General features: G+C 37.0%; 1 protein-coding gene across 1 annotated transcript in view; it reads left to right on the top strand.

Annotated features, from left to right (window-relative positions):
* The first annotated feature begins 14,061 nt into the window (after positions 1–14,061).
* The window catches only part of LOC126382348 (nephrin-like), a 224,364-nt gene continuing 211,337 nt past the window's right edge, over positions 14,062–27,088 (top strand). Inside the window, exon 1 of the mRNA XM_050032156.1 lies at positions 14,062–14,185. The gene's annotated coding sequence lies outside the window, so the exon portion shown is untranslated. The remainder of the gene's footprint in view (positions 14,186–27,088) is intronic.

Raw genomic sequence — 27,088 nt, 5'->3', positions numbered from 1 at the left:
ATACCTGGCAAAACGCTTTCAATAGTTCGTCTGCATTAATGAGTCTCTAATATTTAGTAATTTTAAGAGGTATCGTTTAAGTACTTTTTCTTTTAGTGTAGATTTTTAATTTGACTTTGTTATATATTTTATTAACATTGCAACTATAATAAATTATTTCAATTAGATATTAAAATAATGAAGTACTTTTTTATTGAATATAAATGTTGTTATTTTTCAAACATCAGTGAAAATGTTCAAAAGTTAGGTACCATACAGTTACACCCTTTCTTACAAAAACCTCGTTTTACTTAGATACTACACATTTATGTTATCGTACACGTGCATCTGTGTGTGTGACGTCAGACGCCTATACGATTGAAGACTAAAGTAAGACTGTAGGGGGGTGAGGTAAACCTAGCTCAAAGTTGCCGTTCTACTCGAAATATTATTCCACAGTGACATTTTAGAGTCACCATGAATAAAATAATGTATCCTTTCAAAGCTGCAGCACTGCTAGTATGTTTATACCTAAATTTTCTGACTTAGAAGCAACCCGCTACCAAATCTCTCTCTAACCCAAACTCCGGAGAGAAAATGGAATTTTCAAGTAATTTACATACATTGCGTTTAGTATCGTAAACGAGATGGACGGAGATCTTTCTACTTACAATTCACTTTTATTCTCTTAAGTTTAATTTCAAAAGTTTAACGTCCATGCTAATGTTAACGCGATTTTGTTATTTTATATTGTTGGCTTACAATTTTTATTGGGATTGTTAGGTTAGATGTTGGAAAGTTAGGCCTTGAAGTTGAAGAATTTTATTGTTTTAATGAAAAATAACCGAAAGCTATAAGGAAAATTTTCGGAAACTAATAAGCTCTTCCTTGTTTCGAGGTTGGGAGGGAAAATGTCTACAATGAATTCAGCTTTTCTTCCCGAGGTCCAGTGGTTGAGCGTTGTGCTCACGATCCGGAGGCCCCGGGTTCGAATCCCGGTGGGGACATATCAGAAAAATCACTTTGTGATCCCTAGTTTGGTTAGGACATTACAGGCTGATCACCTCATTGTCCAAAAGTAAGACGATCCATGCTTCGTAAGGTACGTTAAGCCGTTGGTCCCGGTTACTATTTACTGATGTAAGTACATAGCGTTACATGAGCCATGTCAGGGACCTTTAGTGGCTCAATAATAAGCCTAACACCAGGGTTGCTGAGGTTGGCATTCCACGTTACAACCCACACGATAGAAGAAAAAGACTAACTTATCATAACACATAACAAATACTTTATTATACAAAGCAAAAGAGAAATAGAAGGAGTACAATAGGGCACGAATGCTAGCAAGCAATCTTCCAGGAAACATTTGAGTATAGGAACGCACACATTTATCGCACCATATACGCTTAGTCTATTCCAGCACAGACTGCATGAGTTTCGCGCGACGGGTAACGAATTGTGTCGAGGGCTGAGACCAATAGACGCAGCGAATGCTGTCTTTATAGATAAACGTCGCGCGGCTATTGGTCGAAGCCCTCGATATAATTTGTAATGTATTTATATGTAAATATGTAACTGTTACTTTAGCATTTGCGATTTAAAATGGATTATTAAATCTATTGTACCTCCTAATTGTACGCCCGTAAAGGGCAAACTATTGATACCTTCTAAAATGTAACACCTATTGTACACAGTTAGACGATAAATGATTATCTTTTCTCATCTTAACGGTTTATGCGTGAAAGGTAACAGACAGGATACTAATGGTTACTTCTGTTTTCCGCATTGGAGCAGCGTGGTGGAGTATGCTCCATACCCCCTCTGGTTGATTGAGGGGAGGCCTGTGCCCAGCAGTGGGACGTATATAGGCTGTTTATGTATGTATGTACTTCTGTTTTAATATAGTCTATTTTTTAAAGTATAATTAGAATCGAAAGAAAATAATACAATTAATTAAAATTTCCATAAGTACCTACATACCTATTTCCTATTCTATATCTTTTCTCAGAATATATCGTGTGCGTTACCCCAACAAGAAAGTATCTCCTAGAGTTATATGAGTAGAACGTATAGTTGGTGCCTTATCTGCTGTAAATGTGCCCCCACATAAAAAATGTGTGCCCCCTGTCGTTTCGAAAAAAAATCGAAAAAACGATTCTTGCTGGGGTAACGTTTTTCTAGCAGGAAAATTCTAAACGAATGATCGGAGAGAGAAAAACTGTGCATGGCCAGATAGCTTATATGTGTGCCAAAATGTGCCCCCAAAAATAAAATCTGTGCCCCTTCAGATTTTCGAGATATTGCATTTCCTGCTGGAGTAACGTTTTGATGAATAGTATATCTCTAAAACCATTGCATGTGCCCCTGTAGAATAAACATACGCGAGTAGCTCTTAATGTGTGCCCCTTTGTGCCCCAATTAGATTTTAGAAAATATTTATAGTTTTCAAGTTATCGCGGTTTTATGAAAACCCGAAAAAACATCGCAGCGCCTAAATGAGACAAGGCATAACTTCGCTGAAAACTGTATTCGGTCTTTCTTGACGCTAATAATAACCATACAAAGTTTCAAAAATGTTCATGCATGCGTTTTTGAATAATCTTGCTAAAAGTAAAAACGATGGTGTCATAACTTTGACGGCAAAATACAAGGAACTGGCACAATCCCAGATGTGTAGGTGTAAACCAAAATCTTGTGCCTTTAGTCAAAAATATATGGTGAAAATATTGAGCTAATTACGTAGGCTGCTGCCGGAGGATCGAAAAAAAACCGAAATGATTTATAAAACTATTTAATTTCAGTAATTGAAATTACAATATTTAAACTTATATTAATTAAAACTAAGAGAACCTAACTTGTTCGATACAAGAATAAGTAGTGACAATCTAAAATTATACATCAAAAAGTAAATGTCGAAATAGTGGGGAAATAATATTGAGTCTGCGGAACGTGTCGTCGCTTGTCCTCAATCTAGATGTTAACGCTAACGAAGGGTTTGCTGCGTCGGCAATAGTCTTATAGTAGGCATATGTAACACCTCCCCCCTAAGATGAGCAACTATTTTAGCACGTTCAGTGAAAATGTTGCGGGGACGTTCTCCAGGGTTTGAAGTTGTTTCTTATTTCCAGGTTTTTCATAAATATGTCGTCCAGGGGCTGGCGATGCTGGATCCTCAATCGTCTTATGATGCCATAGCCGGTAGCGACGTAACACGATGTAGAGGGTGAGTGCGCCTGCACTTAATATCACGATGTAGAAGGGTATGGTGGTGTGATACAGGGCGTTTGGTTGCGCTCGTTCCAGTTGAAGAGGAGCCTCCATCATGATCCTATCTTCTATCTCATGCAATCCCTTGAGATTAATAGAGTGGAGATTAATATGAGATGTAGTGGTAGGGCGTTTTTCTTCATCATATGGTATCTTCATAAGTTTCAGAGGCTGGCCTTATCTCATCGTTATCATTGGTAATAGTGAACTCCGGTGTTCGCAGGTAGCAGTTGACGGGGATAGTAGCGAGATAACTTCCCTGCAGTGAGTTGATGTCTTCTCTTCCGCAGGTTAGGCGTACTTTCGTGGGTTGTGGGAAGGACACGACGTAGTGCTGGTCATCGAGCTTCTCCATGGCTTCTCTGGATAGTGATACCTCTGTAAAGTGGCAGGAATTCTCCAGAGCTTGATTAGTAATGAGATGTTGTATACAGTCAGACTTGGTGCGAATCTGGTGGTTAATGTTCTCCTCGCAGAGATACCAGTTATTTAACTTCGGGCATTCTGCCTCTATGTACATGAACTTATTCTCAGTATTGATTGCTATGAAAGGATAAGAGGGGATGAGAGCTAAGTGCTTTTTATTAGGCACTATAGAGAGTCTATACAAGTCATAAGTACTTTTTGAAACTATAGGGAATCTAAAAATGATAACTATTTGCCTATCTATGTAATAAAACCCAGGTTTAATCATATCGTAATATTCTCTCAATTCTAAGTTTAAAATTTGATCTTTATTATAAATTAATTTTAATTTACGTATCATAGTTTCTAACACTTCTACATCTATCATAGAATGATGCGTGCTAGAGGCACGAATAAAAGCTAACGTATTTTCCAACCTAATTATTTCTGACATAAGGTCCTCTACATTTTCAGTGACTATTTCTAAAATTTGGGCAAATTTCGCATATTTAATTAAACTACTTTCTCTATAGGTTTCCTTGTCCAAAAGTAACTCTAAAGTGGCATTAATTTTATTTTGGTTCTCAATCAGCTGGGCTAATGCACTGCTGTGTCGTGACATCCATTCTTTACTCAAACTAACGTGATTATTTAACTCGGATACAACTTTATCTTGATTTTTCTGTAAGTAATTGATAGCGTTATTATATTTCAAAGCGTCAGTGTAGTCTAAGTTACCAGATATACTTTTTATTACAGAGCCCAGGCTGTCTACAAGACCTCTTTTAGCGCGGTTTGGTTCTAATGATCTTAACTGACTTAATACTTTGCCAAGCTTACTCGTAAGATAAGTTATTTGTAACTCGTATAGAAGATAAGTGTCGTTACTAAGTCGCGAATTGTAGGTAAGTAATTGAGCCTGTAACAGATTAATTTTGTTTTCAATCTCGTCCAGTTGTACGTATTGAAGGAAAGTATGGTAATGGGTTGTCAGTCTAGTAGCTCCAAGTTTGTAAGGTAAAAGTCCAGGTCCATCGTCAAGGCTTTCAAGTCTTATCTCTTGAGGTCGAGTCAGACGGATCACCAGTAGCAGCGGAATTCTGTAACAATTTAGGAACACGTTTCAGGCGCGATTTAGCCACGGGGCCACGTTTCTTCGAGGTATAAATATGTATGGGTAAGTCGGCAAGAACAGTGTCCTGGGTATAACGCGGTGCGGTTTTTTGTCGGCTCGCGAAAGGATTTTTAATAAAAACTTGTTGTTGCGGTGAATATTCTACTTCGGGCTCGCGGTCTTTATTGCGGCTCTCTATTAACGCGGTACGATTAGCAAGTGAAGATTCGTTAACTATTTCATACACTTTTTCCATTTGCTCTTTATGATTTTGCGTGTACTGTTGCAATAAGTGTTGCGTAAGATCCATGTCGAGGGTATCACGTGCGTCAAAATGTCCAGTCAGCAAGTCAAACGGTCTGCATTTAGTAAAAGAGTGTATAGAGCTATTGTAAGCGATAATTGCATATGGCATAAGATTGACAATTGGCTCGTCCTTATGTTGCAATTTTAATATTCTGAGGTGTTCAAGTACAGTCAAGTGGAAACGCTCTATGTTACCATTGTCATTTGGGGAGTGGGCAAGAACTTTATGATGATTTATCTTATGAAGTCGGGTAAATTCAGAGAAAAGTTGGTTGGTGAATTCAGTTCCATTGTCAGTTATTATAGTCATAGGGAGACCGTGATGAGTACAGTATATCAGTAACGCTTGCAAGATACTAACAGCTGTGCCGTCACGTAAATGGTACGCTTGTCCGTACTTCGTGAAAACATCGATGAAAGTTACGTATTTTTCACTTTGCACAGTGAATAAATCCATGTGAATTATCTCAAACGGTTTTGTAGCTGGAGGTACCAGATTAAATTGTGGTCTAATGGGATTCCTATCGTATTTAGCTTGTCCACATATTGTACATTCGTTAATAAATTTAGTTATGTGCTCCTTCATTTTAGGCCAGAAATATCTTCGTGATAGAGCGAGATAACACTCGTGAATGCCACGGTGGTTAGTCTTACCGTCATGGTAATGGCGAATTATATCTTGTTGGCGAAGATATTCCTTGACGTTCTCCAGTTCAACCTTGGATAAAACAAGGTTCATAGAAGAACTTTTGAACTTGTCCTGGATGATCGGGATGATAGAGTACATGGCTAAGGGTGGATTTATTAAGATTGCGGTTTTGACTTTAGGGTTGACATATTCTTTTATAGCGTTAACTACATCGTTCTCTAGATTTGATTCGGACAATTGAACAGCTACACTCGTGTGAGTGTCGAATGGCTTAGTCATTACCGGTTTACGTTTAACGTCACTAACTACAGTGAAACGGATTTGTCGGTGAAACTTATTAAGGGGTTCGTCTGTAATTGGGACTTCTAGGATGGGATGTTCGTTAGCAGTATGTACGGTGTTAGTCGATGAGTCAGCTAGAGTCGGTGGTTTTTCAGAAGGGTTGCCTAGGAGTGAACTGAGCTCCTCAATTTCCTTAATTAAGGACTCAACCTCCTCATTATGGATCTCAATACGAGAAAGGGCGTCGGCATTAGTATTGTGCTTGCCTTTCTTGTATACAACTGTGAAGTCGTACTCACTAAGTCTTAGTCGCCATCTAGTTAGACGTGAATTTGGTTCTTTTAAATTCATCATCCACTGGAGTGGTTTGTGGTCAGTCAGTATCCTAAACTTACGTCCAAAGAGATATGGTCGGAAGTACTTTGTAGCCCAAACTATGGCAAGAAGTTCTTTCTCGATGGTACTATAATTCATTTCGCTCTCGTTAAGAGTGCGAGAAGCGTAGCACACGGGCTTGTCCGATCCTATAGGCCCTTGGGATAATATAGCTCCAATAGCTACGTTTGAAGCATCTGTGGTCAGTATAAACTCCTTATTGAAGTCAGGGTACTGAAGTATGGGGTCATTAGTGAGAAGAGTTCTACATCTCTCGAAGCAGTTAACATAGTCGGAATCTAACGTGATTTTTCTACCTTTTTTTAAACATTGGGTAAAAGGTTTTGTTATGCGAGCAAAGTCGGGGATGAATTTACGGTAATAACCGAGAAGACCTAGGAACTGCTTAATTTCCTTGGGGGTTTTTGGGATTGGATACCTCTGTATGGCTGAAATCTTGTCCGGGTTAGGTTTTATGCCATCACTACTGATGATATGACCTAAATAAGCCGTTTCAAGTTTAAGGAATTCCGATTTATCCATTTGGATCTTAAAATTGGATTCTCGAAGGCGTTGGAAAACCTTTTCCAGGTTAATCATGTGTTCCTGAAGGGATGTGCTGAACACAATGATGTCGTCAAGGTAGACAAGGCATATCTCGTTTTGAAGACCTCTAAGGACATTATCCATAACTCGTTGGAAGGTGGAAGGCGAGTTTTTAAGTCCCATAGGCATTCGAAGAAATTCGAAATGACCATGCTCGACGTTAAAGGCTGTCTTGGGGATGTCCTGCGGGTCCATTTCTACCTGATAGAAACCACTTGCCAAGTCTAAGGTAGTAAAGTACTGGCATTTCCCTAGCTTGTCAAGGACATCGGCAATGTTGGGTATCGGGTACTTATCATCTATAGTCTTTTCGTTAAGTTTACGAAAATCGACTACTAGACGCCATTTTTGCTTACCAGAAGCATCCGCTTTCTTGGGTACTACCCAGATGGGTGAGCTCCAGGCAGAGTCCGATGGTCGTATAATACCCTGGTCTAACATCTTAGCTATCTGATCTCTAACTTCCTGTCGGTGAACGAATGGGTAGCGATAGCTTTTCGTGTACACGGGGACCTCGTCAGTTGTTCTAATGCGATGTTTAATTTTATTGGTGAAAGTTAGGGCTTCACCATCGATATAAAAAACGTCTGCGTAACGGGAACAAAGAGTAGTGAGATTAGCTTTTTCCTCTTCGTTAAGATGGTCCGTACGCAATCGCGATACCACGTCCTGCTCGCGCAACATAGCTTGTGTGGTGCGCGTGCACTCTACGTTGAACAACTCGGCTCGGGCGGGGTGATCGAGTGAAAATATAATGTCGTTTGACGTTGTATTTTCGACTTCTAAATAGCCACGGTTATTAGATACAGTAGTTAGACACTCGTAAATCATACAGTTACAAATTACCTGCTGTGGGATGATGACGTCACCGTCGGGTGCATCAATGGGGATTCGAATCAATTTGGAAGTACCGGCGGGGATGATATCCTCATAAAGGTTAACATTATGTGAATTGTACATTCTTATTGGATTTATAGCAGATCGCGTAACTAAATTACCGTGCTTTAAGTCAATTTTTGCTTCCCAAGTCGTCAGTAAGTCCAATCCTATAAGTCCATCAAAGTAGTCATGAAAACGGTATACAAATAACTTGATACTATCGTTGTCATTGAACTCGGTGAAACAAGGTAACGTGATAGAATAGTCGTTCCTACTTGTGGCGTGAACATTCGTAACTTCAAAGGGATCGTAGTTGAGAGGAAACTGCGAAAAGTATTTTTCAACAGCTTCGGGACTAATAAAAGATTGATTTGCACCGGTATCTATTAAAAGTTTAAGTGGTGGATTTGAAATTTTTATGTACGGCAGTTGACGTTGAGTTTGCAAGTTTAATTCTATTTTGGCTTTTTTAATATCGAAGCCGTCTGAAAATCCTGCTCAACCTGGCTGGTGCCTGGCTGTGGTTGACCTTCATCGCTCAGCTGATAGTCTGTCGTATAACGATATGCACTGGTGTCATATTCAACAGGATAAGTATTATCGTAATCCGCGTAGTAAACGTACTCAGGTTCGCAGTAGTACTCGGAATTGTAATATGAATCGTCGGGACTTGCACACTCATTCATGTTCATTTCGCGGGTTTTAAAATAACTTGTTGGTGGTGGATTGCCTGATTTACGCCAATCATGTCCTGTCATCATAGTATGGGGTAACTGTTTAGGGACGAAATGCTGTACACCACTCATGGGTTTAGGAAAGTTTTGCGGTGAATGATTTTTGGGTGGTAACCGGAACACGTTACTATTGGGGTTGTAATTAGGTGGTAGAGCGCGGAACATTTGTTGCGTACGAGTAGGCATACGAAGTTGCGGCTGATTTGGTGGAACGTGGAATTTAAACGGCTGAGGCGCGGGTGGCATAGCGCGTTGTGCCATAGGGGCTGGCCAGTTGAATGGTATTGGCGGCGCTTGGTAATTCTGATTAGACGGGGTGGACTGCTTGTATTGGGACCTTGGTACATCACTACGCTGTTGCAAATACATAGCGTTAAGTTCGTCCTGCACATACTCGAGAGCTTTCTCGATGGTCTCGGGACGCATACACCGTATTCGGGACCCTAAGGGTTCTTTCAACCCTCGAACAAATGCCTGCATAGCGACCTTCTTATATAAAGTTCGCTTTGCCTCAATAGTCGTCTGTATAGAATCATGTAATGTCACGTAAGTCATTATCGTGCTGAATAAGGTTTGGCATTCCGCGTAAAATTCCTGCGGTGTTCTATTACCCTGCGTTGCTAATGAGAGGTCATTGTACAGTGCTGTCTCGTCACGTTGATCCGAAAAATTATTAACTAACGCCGTACGAATACCCAACCAATTATCAGGAATCCCATTGGAGTTGATAATGCTTGCTGCGGAACCGGTGATTTTATTAAGTATTCCGTTTAATACACACGAGTTAGTTAATTCACTACCTGGATCATTGCTCATATATTCGATTACTATCTGATCACAGATTCTAATGAATCTTGTGAGCACATTCGGGTTCCCATCAAACTCCGGGACCATGCGCAGTGCTTTGTAGACATTATCTCTATCGACTGCCATTTTTATATCCTTACCTAATGAATTTAGATTTATTATCCTATTACTATCTACTACGTGGCGGCGAGCCTGTCGAGATGCAGGTTCCCGCGGGAGGGAATTTTTCGATGGATGAAAAATTGTGTAAAACTAAAGAGAACTAGGGGGTAAAAATAGCAAGCAACACGAGAACAGTTCAAGTGTACTCACATATATCTCATCTCTGGTTCCTCTCTTGAATCGAAGTCTGGATTCTTCTCTTGGCGGCAGCTGGTTCGTAGATTCAGGATACTCAGGAACGGAGCTCAATAGCTACCCGAGAGATTTGCGGCGATCACTCTTGATGTGCGAAGAGTTATGGTGCCCACGGATCTACTCGTGAGTATCCTACCGACTGCGCCAATTACGTAGGCTGCTGCCGGAGGATCGAAAAAAAACCGAAATGATTTATAAAACTATTTAATTTCAGTAATTGAAATTACAATATTTAAACTTATATTAATTAAAACTAAGAGAACCTAACTTGTTCGATACAAGAATAAGTAGTGACAATCTAAAATTATACATCAAAAAGTAAATGTCGAAATAGTGGGGAAATAATATTGAGTCTGCGGAACGTGTCGTCGCTTGTCCTCAATCTAGATGTTAACGCTAACGAAGGGTTTGCTGCGTCGGCAATAGTCTTATAGTAGGCATATGTAACACCTCCCCCCTAAGATGAGCAACTATTTTAGCACGTTCAGTGAAAATGTTGCGGGGACGTTCTCCAGGGTTTGAAGTTGTTTCTTATTTCCAGGTTTTTCATAAATATGTCGTCCAGGGGCTGGCGATGCTGGATCCTCAATCGTCTTATGATGCCATAGCCGGTAGCGACGTAACACGATGTAGAGGGTGAGTGCGCCTGCACTTAATATCACGATGTAGAAGGGTATGGTGGTGTGATACAGGGCGTTTGGTTGCGCTCGTTCCAGTTGAAGAGGAGCCTCCATCATGATCCTATCTTCTATCTCATGCAATCCCTTGAGATTAATAGAGTGGAGATTAATATGAGATGTAGTGGTAGGGCGTTTTTCTTCATCATATGGTATCTTCATAAGTTTCAGAGGCTGGCCTTATCTCATCGTTATCATTGGTAATAGTGAACTCCGGTGTTCGCAGGTAGCAGTTGACGGGGATAGTAGCGAGATAACTTCCCTGCAGTGAGTTGACCTTGACCTTGACCTTGGTACATCACTACGCTGTTGCAAATACATAGCGTTAAGTTCGTCCTGCACATACTCGAGAGCTTTCTCGATGGTCTCGGGACGCATACACCGTATTCGGGACCCTAAGGGTTCTTTCAACCCTCGAACAAATGCCTGCATAGCGACCTTCTTATATAAAGTTCGCTTTGCCTCAATAGTCGTCTGTATAGAATCATGTAATGTCACGTAAGTCATTATCGTGCTGAATAAGGTTTGGCATTCCGCGTAAAATTCCTGCGGTGTTCTATTACCCTGCGTTGCTAATGAGAGGTCATTGTACAGTGCTGTCTCGTCACGTTGATCCGAAAAATTATTAACTAACGCCGTACGAATACCCAACCAATTATCAGGAATCCCATTGGAGTTGATAATTGAAATTACAATATTTAAACTTATATTAATTAAAACTAAGAGAACCTAACTTGTTCGATACAAGAATAAGTAGTGACAATCTAAAATTATACATCAAAAAGTAAATGTCGAAATAGTGGGGAAATAATATTGAGTCTGCGGAACGTGTCGTCGCTTGTCCTCAATCTAGATGTTAACGCTAACGAAGGGTTTGCTGCGTCGGCAATAGTCTTATAGTAGGCATATGTAACAAGCTTCAAATGTTACGCATTAAGTAAATATAAACAAAAAACCAAAATATGTAAACAACGGCTGGTTATCCGACCAAATCTGAATGACTACTAAAAAGCGACGGATTCATACTTAACGAGGACCTTCTTTATTGGACGTATTATACCTAAGCTGTTGTCCTTACAGTCGCGTTCAAAAGTTTTGAGGGCTAATTAAAAAATATATTAAATGCACCTTGTGACTATATAAAGGAAACAGCTTGTTGATGTGGAAATTATTATTTACATTAGTATAAAAATACAGGTATGTCACAAAACAGTTTGGTCACGATTTTGAGCATGTTAGTCACATGTATATTTTATTTGAAAATGGCTCTTATAAATGTACTTAATCATGTGTAAGGTCATAGAAACAGCTATTAAAATATAATCCAATAACAACTTTATTTTATTAGTTATTACTTTTCTACTTCAGTGTACTCAGGCACAACACGTGTGAACCGGTTAGTGAGTAAAGTAAAGAAGGTCATCGATATGTATGAATCCGTCGCTTTTTAGTAGTCATTCAGATTTGGTCGGATAACCAGCCGTTGTTTACATATTTTGGTTTTTTGTTTATATTTACTTAATGCGTAACATTTGAAGCTCAATATTTTCACCATATATTTTTGACTAAAGGCACAAGATTTTGGTTTACACCTACACATCTGGGATTGTGCCAGTTCCTTGTATTTTGCCGTCAAAGTTATGACACCATCGTTTTTACTTTTAGCAAGATTATTCAAAAACGCATGCATGAACATTTTTGAAACTTTGTATGGTTATTATTAGCGTCAAGAAAGACCGAATACAGTTTTCAGCGAAGTTATGCCTTGTCTCATTTAGGCGCTGCGATGTTTTTTCGGGTTTTCATAAAACCGCGATAACTTGAAAACTATAAATATTTTCTAAAATCTAATTGGGGCACAAAGGGGCACACATTAAGAGCTACTCGCGTATGTTTATTCTACAGGGGCACATGCAATGGTTTTAGAGATATACTATTCATCAAAACGTTACTCCAGCAGGAAATGCAATATCTCGAAAATCTGAAGGGGCACAGATTTTATTTTTGGGGGCACATTTTGGCACACATATAAGCTATCTGGCCATGCACAGTTTTTCTCTCTCCGATCATTCGTTTAGAATTTTCCTGCTAGAAAAACGTTACCCCAGCAAGAATCGTTTTTTCGATTTTTTTTCGAAACGACAGGGGGCACACATTTTTTATGTGGGGGCACATTTACAGCAGATAAGGCACCAACTATACGTTCTACTCATATAACTCTAGGAGATACTTTCTTGTTGGGGTAACGCACACGAATATATCATTACGTAATTAACACACACACGCCATCTTAACTTTAAGCCTCACCTTAAGAAGATGACTTTCAAAGCGCTTGAAATTAGCTCTTAAATGTCAATGAACTTTAATCAAAAACGCATCCATTCTTAATAAGGTGTAATCATGGCTTATTAATGTTACTAATGAATCCATTAGGATTAAACAGATGGATATAGATAATAAGCAGTGTATGCATCATACGACCAAATTAGATCGACTGGGTTAGCTTAGGTCAATACAATTAGCCATAATTGGTGGTACGTAGGGCGTTATTAAGCTTACGATGCGGCCATAGTTACAGCGGTAATTGGGTTAAAGGACATTGTATAAGATTGGATGATCTTAGTGGGAATGGAAAGAGTAATAAAAGAATCTACTTAGAAGTAGCATACTTAGAAGTCGCACACTTACAAGTCGCACACTTACAAGTCGCACACTTACAAGTCGCACACTTACAAGTCGCACACTTACAAGTCGCACACTTACAAGTCGCACACTTACAAGTCGCACACTTACAAGTCGCACACTTACAAGTCGCACACTTACAAGTCGCACACTTACAAGTCGCATACTTAAAAATAGCATATTTTTCTGATAGTCTTGGAGTTTTGAACTCCAGGCAAGTAGAATGCTATCGGAAGCGAACCCACAAAGGGTCACGTCAAAAAAAAGGAGTCTTAAAAATAGTACGTGGAGTTTGTTCAGCAGCTGTTCATCCCAGGCATGTCGTAAAAATCGAAAAAGAGCATGTGGCTACTTATTGGACTGGGAGCTAATAAAAAAAATATACAACATTTACTCGTCTTCTATTGCATGTCCTAAAATCCTACAGAGAGATTATGATCTTTCTAACATTATGGGCAATTTTGATAGCTGATAGGTCGATCCCTTGTCACTACAACGTTCATCATATTCAACTTACGAGTGTCAGAACTTCGTAATAACAGTGGCTGTAATTGTTGTTATTTACTTGTGGCCTTGCCTAACCTTTAAGGGATTACGGGCTTGAGTTCATGTATGTTTGTATCAATAGTGAAGTATACAATCCGATAATGTTCTAACCATTACTCGACTACTATGATATAACATAGCTTCGAAGTCATATAGACACTTTGAGTTGACATTTCTACGTAGACATGATTTCGTCAACGAACACATGTCAATGCACCTTCTCTGCGAAGAGAATATGACAATATCAAAGAGGGACAGACGTCAGTATTGAAGATATAACTATAACAGTCTTAAAAGTCGCACAGTTTACCGCTCCCGCTTATTCTCCGCTTCAACTGATACCAAAATCGCTGTCTTCAAAGCCACGGACTCAGCAACTTTTACAACCAAGTAATGCGCTCATATGATGGCGTAGTCTGTTCCAGTCTCATTGGGAGTAAGGTTATGAAGTGTCCTGTGTGTAAGTCAGTGCTTTACGACAAAATGTGCTTTTATGGAAGTGTCCTCCGCGAGATACCAAGTAAGTATTCCAAGTTTTATGAGCTACTCAAACTTGTATTAGCTGAAGATTGGAATTTGTAGATTGTAGGGAGTATATTTTATGGTTGATAGTATCTAGTACTTATAAATTATAATTATGATTGTGTCTGTGTTAATTAACTATTAAGTATATTACTTTTCACTAACACTCGCCTGTTACGTGTTATTACTACATGTCTTACCGGATAGGCACCGGCTTCTTATCCTCAAGGTGAAGTATTCGAAAAATACTCAAATTTCTGACTTAAAGAAATCTTTTCTTTATTTGACCTGACCGGGGCACGAATCCAAGACGAATATTCAACGCACTTTAAATTCTAAATAGAAACTTGAAAATAAATATGTAATCCGTCTAATGATATTACAGAAACTTTTACTTGTACAGACCCTGCGGTATGGTTAACGCATCGCACACCGCGCGACTTCTATCGCGGGCTTCAACGAATACACGTACAAAATTTATCTACGTAGACAGCATTTATTATATTAAAGAAATAAATAAATAATTATTATTTTAGGTCGCCACAGGTGCAGATATTACAATAACAACACATAACATGACAAAGAGCATACTCAAAATAAACCTAAACTTACATCAAAACAGTAACAACAATAAGAAAGGATATTATTATAACATGGGTATGTATATACTTTTAAAAATCAGTAAGTAGGTAACTATACTAAAATGATGTTATGACGGTTCACTTGTACATTATTATTGGCTTATTGGAATTATGTGTCGAATCTCGCGATATTTATCGCACCACTAGCAATAGTGCTACTCATGCCGACCTCACAATGTCCATTGGTTTTCTACCAATGGACATACAACTATTATGAATAAATACTTCTAATAGCTTCTGTATATATTCACTGTGTGGTCGAAGTGTGTTATTGGTGGTGTCTTATGCGATAAAGTTACTTATGCAGCTAGGGCAGCTTGTTTACAAATACCAGAATACCCTATTTATACCTTTTTTCACTTTTACAATCTTTTCTGCTTTTCAATAGAAATCTGAGTTAATCGGTAAATTGAACATCTAGAATTTTCCAGAAATAACTTGTTAGATAGCTAATTAGTACTGAAGTAAGGATGGATAATTTGTCGGCTGAACTGGTAATACAGAAAACTTGGCGTGTCTATTATCAAGCAAATATCCATTTAGCTTATCCTTGAATATATATTATACAGAGTGTTAGTGTCACCGTAACAGAATATTGAGGATAATGATTCCAGACCATGATTCTGTGTTGATGATTCCGTCGCAAAATTCATGATTTTTTGTGTGTGTGCATTTTTAATCATTTTGAATTCTATAGATACTTTTACGATGGAAAATTCCACCTGATATCTTGATACAATTCAAAATAATTAGCTGAAACATTCCCCTTTCAGTATTCGTTACGATGTAACTTTCACCCCATTTAAGTAGAAAAAAAAGAGCATAAAAGAGCGTAGGTATGAGTTTAGGTGACACCGTAACAAATACTGATGGGGATGATTCAGACTATGATTCTTAGTTGATATAAAGTGTAATTTCCTGTCGGAAAATTCATGAAAATGTTAGTTTTTTTATTATTTTCAGGTTCGTTCTTTTGCGACGGAAAATTGCACTTGATATCAACGTAGAATCATGGTGTGAATCATCCCTGAAAGTCATCGTTACGATGTCACTAACACCCTATGTTTACCTATATACGATAGTTTGGTACGCCGAGTGTACCAAGATGTACCAAAATTTAGTATTCCACAGTTAGGGTAGGGAATTCGATAGGTAGGTACGTTTAACACCTTGGTACACTGCGTTCCACTTCCGCATAAGTAGTTTATGCCACCTAAGCCACACTTACACTAAGTAGCGTCAAAAAACTGCGTTCCATAGGGCATTGGAAAATTTTGAATTCGATCCCATATGTCTCGTATGTATCAGAGATATGTCAAATTCAATAACGTTATCGTGATACGCAATTTAGAGGAAACGCGATATTTAGCACAAGAACTCCTAAATCAAACTCTCAGCAAACTTCGCCAGTGTCTCATTAAGGAAATTACCAAGAGATTAAGAGTAACGTCGCATCAATCAACGTAAGTAATCAAGAGCATTAAATACTTGTGAATATTTAAATACTACGTTTTGGAAGTGAGTTGCTTTGATGATGTAAAATTTTCATTAAAAAATATAGATACTTTGCAATAAGGTCGCCCATTGTACTCTTTCTATTTCTCTTTTGTTTTGTATTTTGTATTTTCCTGTTTGTGCAATAAACTAATTGTTATGTTATAAGTACTTACCTACTCCAATAGAGGTATATCCACTGTAAGAGATTATTTTTTTCAATAAAATTAAATAAAAGCACGGCATCCGATGTCTAGTAGCTTAGTGTTGAGCTCACAATCTTGAGGTCTATGTTTGATCCCCGATGGGGAACCGAACATTATTTAAATTTATAAGACGGTCCTTTGTTTGGTAACATTACAGGCTGAGTTGATTGTCTGAAAAAGTATTCAGTTTTATCGGAGCCTCCAACTACGTTATGGGTGCAAATTGTTTATGTTCATTTATTTCAGTTTACTTACACAATCTAAAATTCTACATTTGTACGCTTTAATGACATAAATCTAATCAAGTAATGTCAAGAAATAAAGCACACTTAAAAAGTCCACATATTGACTGCAATAAAACAAATACTTGCCGCTTTCGCTTTATATCAATCTTCCAAATAACTGTAAAAAAATCAAAAGTCAATCCTTTGCTATCAACAAATGCAACTAGTGATGTGCCGGATCGTTAAAAATGTATATCCGCGGATACGGATCTGCATACGGATATTTAGTGTAAAGATCCGCGGATACACATACGGATACGGATTTTTATTTTCTTATTCGATATTATTCGATTGGTGTCGGCGCCCGCGACTTTGAAACGATAGTTGACGTCTTCGCTCGCCGCAACGTCAAGCAGGACACGTTTCATGGTTATAAAAGTGATATTTTATCTTGCTTTCATTATAAAGACCTATCTATCTAAATGTTTTCAATATAAAGGTGCCAAATATTTGATTTTAAGAAATAAAAACAATCTGAATGGAATTTTATAGTTTTTTATTTAATAATTCTACTTAATCACCTGAAAAAGATCCGTAAAAGATCCGCGTGAAAAGTAACGGACACGGATATGGATACGGATTTTTCTTTTATCTCGGATATCCGCGGATACGGATACGGATATTCGGAACATCACTAAATGCAACGTCATTTAAATTCAGTTCTGTTTGGAACACAGGTTACAAAGGAATGCCCGCATGAACTAAAAAACATTCAGTCAACATGACTACCATTCTGTTGTAAATCAGAAGTTGCGAATAGATTTTTTTGGAAAAAACCTCCGCATTTTAATCTACCGATTTTTAATTTGGATACTTTTGAAGATTGAATACCGCGTAAACGAAACCGTGATTTCTATTCGGTTCATGTATCGTTCACCACGGAAGCCATTACAGAGAACCCAAGTTTTAAAGTCTGTTTCACCACGTACTGATGAAAGTCTAACAGTTTACCCAGAACTTTTCTATTAGAGATGGTAAATGTGGAGAATGAAAGAAGAGTAAAGTTGGGTACTTAATATATAATGAATAGAACAATGGTTTTCCCTTCACGGGTTGGAAGGTCAGACAGGCAGTCACTTCCGTAAAAAACCAGACCTGTAAAATTTTCAGGTTGGGTTAGGTTAGGAGAGTAAAGTTGGGTAATTCAATGAATAGAACAATGGTTTTCCTTCCGCGGGTTGGAAGGTCAGACAGGCAGTCGCTTCCATAAAAAACCAGACCTGTCAAATCTTAATCTCGTAAGGTTAGGATGAGTGAATGGAACAATGCATGCAGTTGTTAGTAGTCAATGTATCTCACAAGATGGCCGTTCACAATGCAGCACTTGTCCCTCCGTTGAAGTACGGTAGGGAATGTTGGGTATGGCAGAAGAAGCATAAAAGTAGGATTAATGCTGTATGAATGAGGTCGTTGCGCAGCATTATATCAGGACCCCGATACCGACCCCAGCGGCGTGGTCGACGATTTCCCTCAATCATCACATATCGCTATCAACCCGCTAGGATCGATTAATTCCTTCAAATATTTTTCCTCTCAGACGACGCCCTGAGCCGAGGTTCGCGCCCGGCTGGGCACCTTCAGGCCTGTCGTCTTAAACGTTGTACCGGATGAGAGCCTTCAGCGCTCCCCATTTGTCCGGCTACTACTTAGCCGGACATGCCATCTGCGGCAAATCTACGTACAATAAGTCACGTCAAAACAAAACGCAACATTTTCGGTGTCAAATTGAGTGATAGAGTGAGAAACAGTGTGATTAGATAGAGATGTGGGAACATTTTCGAGAACGGCACAACACCGATCACTTTCGAAGTTTTAGAACACAAGTTCGATTTTCAGAAATCCCCCTGAATAGGATTACCGCCGCTCATACGTTAGTGTCGAACTTCATTATAAACACGTACAAATTCCTATGTAACTTTTACTAGAACTCGTAACATTATTCAGAATCAACGGTTATCTTAAACTTTATACCGTGTAATCACCGTACAGTGTGAGAACATCGAAACTTTGGTGAATTTATTTCTCGTTGCGTTTGTAGACTGTTTGTGTGATACGTTCGACTTGTGATCGTTTCGTTAGACTCTGAGAATAACACATTGCATGCTGGATTATGATCGGAAAACGAACAACATTCAGCTGCTAATGTAGTCTATTTCAGTGTACTGATTTACTAAATAATCTTTTGTCAAATTATTTTTGTATAAAATGTAAAATTTACCTGTTAAATGTAAAAACTGTAGTTGTAAAAAGAAGAAAATCTTCTTCTTCTTCCTTGCGCTATCCCACTTTAGGTGTAAAAAGAAGAAAATGACATATCTTAATTTTGCCAATGAGGGACTTTCCAGGCTACGTTCACTAAAAACAATATAGATGGCGCTGTATAGCTTTAACATGAAAAGAAATGATACTCGGTTACATAATAATTATACCAAAATCCAATGTGATAGCTGAAGCATATACAAAAATATTTGTTGCTTGATATTTGGATCATATTATGTATATTACTACCTATATTGCTTCTCTTTATTTTGATCAGAATAATAATGGTGTAAGTTGTATCTGTGCCTGGGTGTAATAAAAAGGATCATCATTTATACCCAAGAACAAAGATTAAAGGTGCATAAGGCTTTTACCCATGAACAGCGCCATCTATTTTGTTTTTGAGGCTCGTCGCCTGGTTTTTGAAATAGACTACTCTGAGCGTCATCACACTCGCGTCAAACAGAGTACTACGGGGTGAAAGGCAAGAGAGAAACAACTGCCCTATTTTACCCTAAAAAGTAGAATGAATAATGCCACACTGACAAGAGCGTGGCCCTTATATTAGTGCGCCTGAAAAGTCTTTCATTGTTGTAAATCGTTTCTTGTTAAGTGTATGCGAATTGATTTTTGCTCAAACGACAGGACCCCAAGTCGGTAACAAATAAACTTGATACCTTTCAAACTCTCTATCCTGTTTTACATTATCTAAATTTCTTAAGTATACACCTGGAATTACTAGGTAGAACGAATTGGAACACGTTTTGCGTTCTAACTTTCTCAAAAGAGAAAAGGTAATGTATGCAAATGAATGTAACTTTATTCCCTTAGAGCTATTAGGAAGACTTTGACCGGTTGATAAGTGGAAGGGGGTGGAACTTAACTTTTCATTGGGCTACCCCTCCAAGGTAAATGCAGATGTCGAACGACTGATCCAGTCTTTTTATATTTCGTCTTCTTATTCTTTTTTATTTTCAATACCAACCTACAATAGAATAGGGAAAAACTCTACGCCCCGCACCAAGTTATGTCAGCCAGTTTTACCTCGCCCCTTCTAGGTCTTACTTTAATCTAAATGGCCATAAGTCGCTAAAGAGTAATAGAGAGCGCGGACAATCTGTCTCGCTCACAGTTACGTTGTAAGGGGACAATCGGTACGAATGAGAATAAAATTAGGCAAACAAGTCGGATAAGATATTTGTATGTATTTACTTAATCAAAATGTGTAAGTATTCTTTCATTCATTGCGGAACCCAACTTAGTTTGTTTTAAAAAAAGGTTTCTTACTACCCTGCTAATATATCAAGACTCACATTAGCCCCGATTCCTGCAGACACCTCCTAATTTTATTTTAAGTCATACCCGTCATTTTCTTATCCACCGAAAAGGAAAGGGATGGATGATTTACAACTGTTAAAATAATTTTAAAATGAATGAGTGGATGAATGAATAATTCGAACGATTCAAAGTGGTATCTTGTTGGTATTCAAACCGTTTGACGCGTGCTGTCAACTTAATTAGGTCATTTTATTGGCCAATGTAAAATTTTTAGACGATTGTTTTAGATTTGTGCCTAAAGTTGACGCGTGTTCCATAAATTTTATGCCTGTCGGTTACCCGTCCCTTTCCTTTTGTGCGGATAAGAAAATGACAGGTATAATATAAAATAGCCCAATTCAGCACCATTGTGTCGTACAACGGCTATTTTTATCATTTTGGGCACCCTATACCACAAGTTAAATTGACAAACAAAGTAACGAACAAATTAATATATTAAAATTAATAGCCGTTAATGGTAATATCAAGAATTTTGTGCAGTCATCAAAGCTCAGGGGATGTGGACACACCCGCGCTAATAAATTACGGATGATTGATTAAACTGTATGTCACTTAACCTATCCTATGTTATAAGTCATGTGAGTCGAATTTACACTTCGCGTGGTAAGGTAATTATGACCAATACACAATGTGCACACTGTATAATTATATTACGTATTGGTACAGAGCTCATAAATTCACTACACAAATTATTACTTCGTGTAGTTTGATCCTAAGTTTGCCTTTGACAACTACATGATAATATTATGTAGCTATTCGTCTTTAGAAGCTGACACTGAATATCTTAAAGCCAAAAATAATACCTATATCTGCTAGGTTTTAGAGATCTAAAAGGGCAAAACTGAGGATTTTATTTCAAAGTCAATTTTGCTATAAGTGCGCCTTGTCAAACAATATGTCGAATAGCAATATTGCTTTTTTAAAATGAAATTTAATATGGAATTTTAAGACCTTCTGGTCTTTCTAATTAGACTCAATAGGGACGGAGAGAAGACATGAATTGACATTGAATAAATGTCAATTCATTTTAGAGGACACGTTATAGAATTAATTTGCTTACGTTACCCCACTTAACATTATGGGCTTTCCGACCCACCTGGAAATAATTATAATCATTGGCCACTCATCTAGCCGAAAGATTCAAACATTCCAGTACAAATGCACATTAATACCAAACAACAATGCAAATAGATTAGTTCAATGGCTGTATTGATCGAGTTCATAAACAATACATAGATGGTTCATTTAATACCATTACAGTCGACCTGCGCGCAATTACTAATATTGACACGCTATGCTTGCAAAGCTAAAGCTACTCAAAACTTCAGATAGCCTATATTTATTTATTTATTTATTCATTTTTTAAAACACAAATTATATAAAAAAATAATTTTAATCAATTATCTTTTAATATTTTTTAATACACAGTCAAAAAAATCATGCAAAAACATTTCAGGCGGAAGATTTTTTGTAATTACTGTAAAATTGACCCGATTCCACATAATAGATTTTAAATTGGCAATGACGATATAGTACAACCAGTTACGGTTTTTTTTTAAAATTTTAATTATATAAATTATATTATATTATGGATTTCAGTCTCTCTTTCAGTGACTAATTGGCAGGTGAGAGCCCTCGGCGCTCGGCATTTGTCCTGCCAAATTACAAGCTACATTTGGTCACGTCAAAGAAGGTAATTAATTGAAAATCCATTGCATAAACAAGCATTAACAAAAAATAGGTTAGCATCTATAATTTATCTTAGCTACCAGAACATATCATACATAAAAAATAAGCTTCTTACTAATATTGTAAATGTGAAAGTTTGTGAGTATGTTGTGGATGTTTGAATGTTTGTTACCCTTTCACGCAAAAACTATTGAATGGATTTTAATGAAACTTTACAATAATGTAGCTTGTACATCAGAAAATATAGTTGGGGCCGCTAGTCATACTTATACATAAAAAATAAGCTTACGATTATATTCCCAATTACGTACTTGACAACCTAGTCAAATGAGATACTTTTTACGAAATTTCTCTGGAGTTTGTATGGAATTACTATACTGTGACGAGTGTGACGTCATCAATAAAAGCGGTTAAACGTCGTACTTATTCTTACTTAATTCATAAATAAATTATAAAATAAGTGGAAAAATAAAATGAGATTGATTTATGATCATCTTAGACTGGCTTCTATTTGTAGATTAGTATTTTATAATTTATTTTTGACCAAGTCAAATACCCTATTCAGCTCGTCAGAGGTATGTCAATCTCAATAAATATGAACTAATTAACACGATTCACCGTGTTTTTTTTATTTAGTTTAGTTTTTATTTATACACGTGGAAGTTTTTAATTGACTTCAATCAGCACTCAAATATTTATCGTTTCATAGTAAATACAAAATATTATTTATTCATAATTACTGCTAATGGAAAGATAATATATACATTAACTAATATTAATAATATTATTTATTTATGCAAGAGAAGTGTGCCAGGATCGAAGAAAATTTAATTCTAGAGTCTTTGCTTATCCCAGTGGGAAAACATGTGAGTTTATGTATGTGTATGTGTATTTATTTGTGGTGGGCTTACTGAAGTTGCTATGTACAGACTAGTCCATGGCAAGTGCTTGAATAAATGTCAATTCGTTTTAGAGGACACGTTATAGAATTAATTCACTTACGTTACCCCACTTAACATTATGGGGTTTCCGACCCACCTGGAAATAATATAATCAATATATATCTCTCAGTTGAGGGAACTTAGTAGGTAAGTCACCATTTCCCTAACGTTACCCAGTTTTCACAGGGTCCGCTTACCCAACTTGAAAATTTGACAGGTCCAGCTTTTACAAAAGCGACTCTGCTTGTGACCTTTCAACACAAAAATAAAACCAGCCCGATACAGGTTAGGTCACCTGCCTCCGAAAAGCATTCCTCGGGAATATTGGTTTATGGGTAGAACTTATTAGGTAGGTACTTCGTATAATAACTTAGTTTTCATCATTTATACTTTTATCTCTCTCTCTCTCTTTCTCTTTCTCCCTCTCTCTTGAAAATAATCGCCATTCCTATGTTCTTTCCGCCAAAACCTTCACCTCCTGATACGACACGACCTGCACCTTCTCTTTTATTTGTTTCATTAATGTTCTCCTAGGTCTACCCCTTCCTCTCTTCCCTTTAATTTTTTTTTCTATGATGTTTGTTATAAATTAATCGTGTCGTATCAGGTGGCCAATCATATTTTTACCATATTATTTTTTTATCATACTTTTATCTACACCTACCGTATTGTAAGTAAGTATAACGTTACTACAAATGAAATGCAAAGCTATGGATATTATTTCGTTGCTTATAGCAATAACAATTATTTCGTTCGAGTACGTGTGATCGTCGTTGGTATATTGCAATCTCAGTATTATTTTTGTTTTTTTTAAGTGTTATGTCTTATTCTCTTGTCTTCTTGTCATTTTTGTGTGTTTATTATTACAGTATTTTACTAAAGGCGAACTTCGTTTTCATCAAACATTAAGCTAAGCTTGTTTCACGAATCTGTGTCCACAATCTAATACTATCTATATCTATAAAAGATTGTAACACTAAGATGGTAGCTGATGCCTATAGCACAGGCTTGAGTCTATTTTAGGCATCAGCTGTAATTATTAATTTGTAACTTGCTTCTTACTAATTTTGTAACTTTAAAATTGTTGTTAAATGGCTTAGTGTGGAAATAAATTTTATTATTATTATTATCTCTAACCTGGCCCGTACCCCTTAATACTCAGATAATATTATATAATCTGTGCTCAGACTAAAGCAGAATATTTCATTTTCATTTACGTTCCTGCCCATCACATAGTTCTATGTTTTACATTTTAACTGGAGTCTAAACAGATTCTCAAAACACTATGTATATTTTTCTTTTCATTGCAATTCCTTTGCAATGAGATACATACTTGTTCGTACATTTTATTCATTCGCCCATTCTTGTATTCAGCTATTCTCGTCAATACATTAGAGCATCGTTTTTACTGAGGACGCATCTATTGATAACGAGAGTCGTTTCTATGATTACGGGGTCACATAATTATATACCTTTCAAATGTTCAGGTTAGGTAAGAAAACTCTGTGAAAAATCGGATAATGCTAAAGAGATGATGATAATTACATTACATAGCAGTATCCCCATTACATAGAAGTGCTTGAAGTATTATCAAAAGTAGGTACTTAAGCATTTGTTTAAAAGTAGTCCCGAACACGAGGACTGTATTCATTTTAGGTAAGAAAGTAATTTTTAGTATTTTAATTTGATTAAAAAAAACATATTGTAGTTTTAAACCTTATAATTTAACAATACAAAAATGGCAGTGATACTTTCTTCGCCTTGTACTATTTAAAAGGTCGAAATACTAAAAAATGACAACAAACTATACATTATACAATACAATACAAATACACTTTATTGCACCAAAATAAAAATAAATAATTACAAAAAGTTTCTTAACTACACACACACATTACACACACACGTACATTATTAGAGATAATCAAATGCAATACCATATTCCATCCAAGACACACCCACTACACGTGCAAAAGAGGTACTAATACCTCTTGTAGTAACGTAAAACCCAACTAGAAATTAGTAATATTATCGAGAGTGTTTCGAGATATTATGTCACAAATTACAGATTCATGTAAGGAAATATGCTTTATTAATTGAAAACCCCGGCAGGAGTACCGGTTCGTCTCCTTTAATGAAATAAGCGACTAATATTTATTCAATAAACGGAAACTGCTTCGCTTTTGAAGCGTCTAGGACGCTTTGAACGTGCTGTAAATTGTTAACAGAAGACGTTGCAGCATTAATATTTTTTCCATTATAGTTTATTACTGCCACCTGAGCTGAGATTCTTGATCACCCGTGACAATACTAAGAATATCATATATTATCACATGTGGCGCATCATTTCCCTAGTGTTATCCCGTATTTACAGGGTCCGACTAAGTTAAAGATTTGACAGGTCCGGTTTTTTACAGAAGCGACTGCCTGTCCGACCTTTCCCGCGAAAGGAAAACCAGCTGAATACAGGGTAGGTCACATACCTTCGAAATGCATTTCTCAGGAGTGTGGGTTTCCTCACCGCTGAGCACGTGATAATCATTTATGATCCAACCATGAATTCGAAAATAATTGGTTTAGGCCTATGCTGGTATTCGACCCTGCGACCTCAAATTGAGAGTCAAGCGTTCTACTAACACGGCTTATATCACAAATTATTAAATATGGATGCAAATTGTATTATAAAAATAATTGAGAAGTAACATTTTTTTGTCGTGAATTACTTGGCCGGACAAATAAAGTAACAGTGCCGATTATTATTATCGTCTATTCAGTTTAAATATACAAGCATCCTATATACTATACTCTACGTCAATGATATACATATCAAAAGTGGCTGCAGTATAATTTTCTAACATAATTTTTTGCTATTACGATACAGATTCTTGACGTAATATGATTGTGCATAATAAAACTAAGTGAAATGGTCGATGTAACTTAATGATTGACACAATGTAAAGAACTACAGTTGATATATATATTATTATATAATTAATAGTTAAATAAAACAATAATTTGTATTGAATAAAACCTGATTCATGTTAGAATCATCACTTCATTTGTACGAGGACGAATATAAAATCTTTATTTGGTGATGTGTATTTTTTTCAGTAAAATTTTAATATTATATTATAATAATTTAGCTGAAGAAAAATTTGATTAGTTTGATTTTTATTAACATTTTATCGTTTTTTTGTGGCAACACTAAGTCTGACAACTATTGCCTGCCCATGGGCAAATAAAAAAAAAATAGAGGCTCAATTTGTCAAATTAATGTCAAAGTACGTAAATTAGATAGGTACCTAACCCAAAATATTCTAGATCCATGACTACCACAAGGACTTTATATTAAAACATAGTTTGGTCTGGGAACACAGATCAGACATCTAGGTCATTTAATCTAATCAGATTGTGGTCAGCTAAATGGACGGTGTTTATTGTCTGGTATCTTGTTTCAACCTTCAACCGAGTTTTATGTGTCTTTTGTGCAATGAAACAATGTGGTGTAGGTAACAAAATGACCTTTAAATGCGCTGGATAGTTTGGTGTATAATATTTTTTTGTTGTGTTTATATCTTCTTTGGTACAAAAAATGTTTATGACACGTAGAGCGGATGAAGGATAATAGAATTGCGAAAGCGGTATATAAAGCGAAAGCTGATGGTAGGGCTGGCAGAGGAAGGCCTAGAAGGACTTACATTGACCAAATTGGAGATGTCTTTAGAAAAGGTTTAGTACGATCTACTCCGAGGAAGCAAGAGAAGTGTGTCAGGATCGAATCAAATGGAATTCTATAGTTTCTGCTTACGACGGTGGGCAATAGGCGTGAGTTTATGTATGTATACATCCAAAAACATTTATGGTAAAAACAGGGAGCAATTGATAAACATAGAACTCGATCAGCTGCTTATATTCCCGGGTAGAACTGATCATATCGTATTGAAAAACGACTGTTTCGCTTTTGAATTTAGAAGTAAAACAGAATATCGGTACCTACTTTTAGATAGAAAAGAATCAATCGACATAATCTCGACTAATTTATATAACTA

This window comes from Pectinophora gossypiella, chromosome 4, assembly GCF_024362695.1.
Source record: "Pectinophora gossypiella chromosome 4, ilPecGoss1.1, whole genome shotgun sequence".
NCBI classification, from domain to species: Eukaryota; Metazoa; Arthropoda; class Insecta; order Lepidoptera; family Gelechiidae; genus Pectinophora; species Pectinophora gossypiella.
Note: the sequence above shows the minus strand (reverse complement) of the source record. Positions and strands in the feature narration are given on the sequence as shown.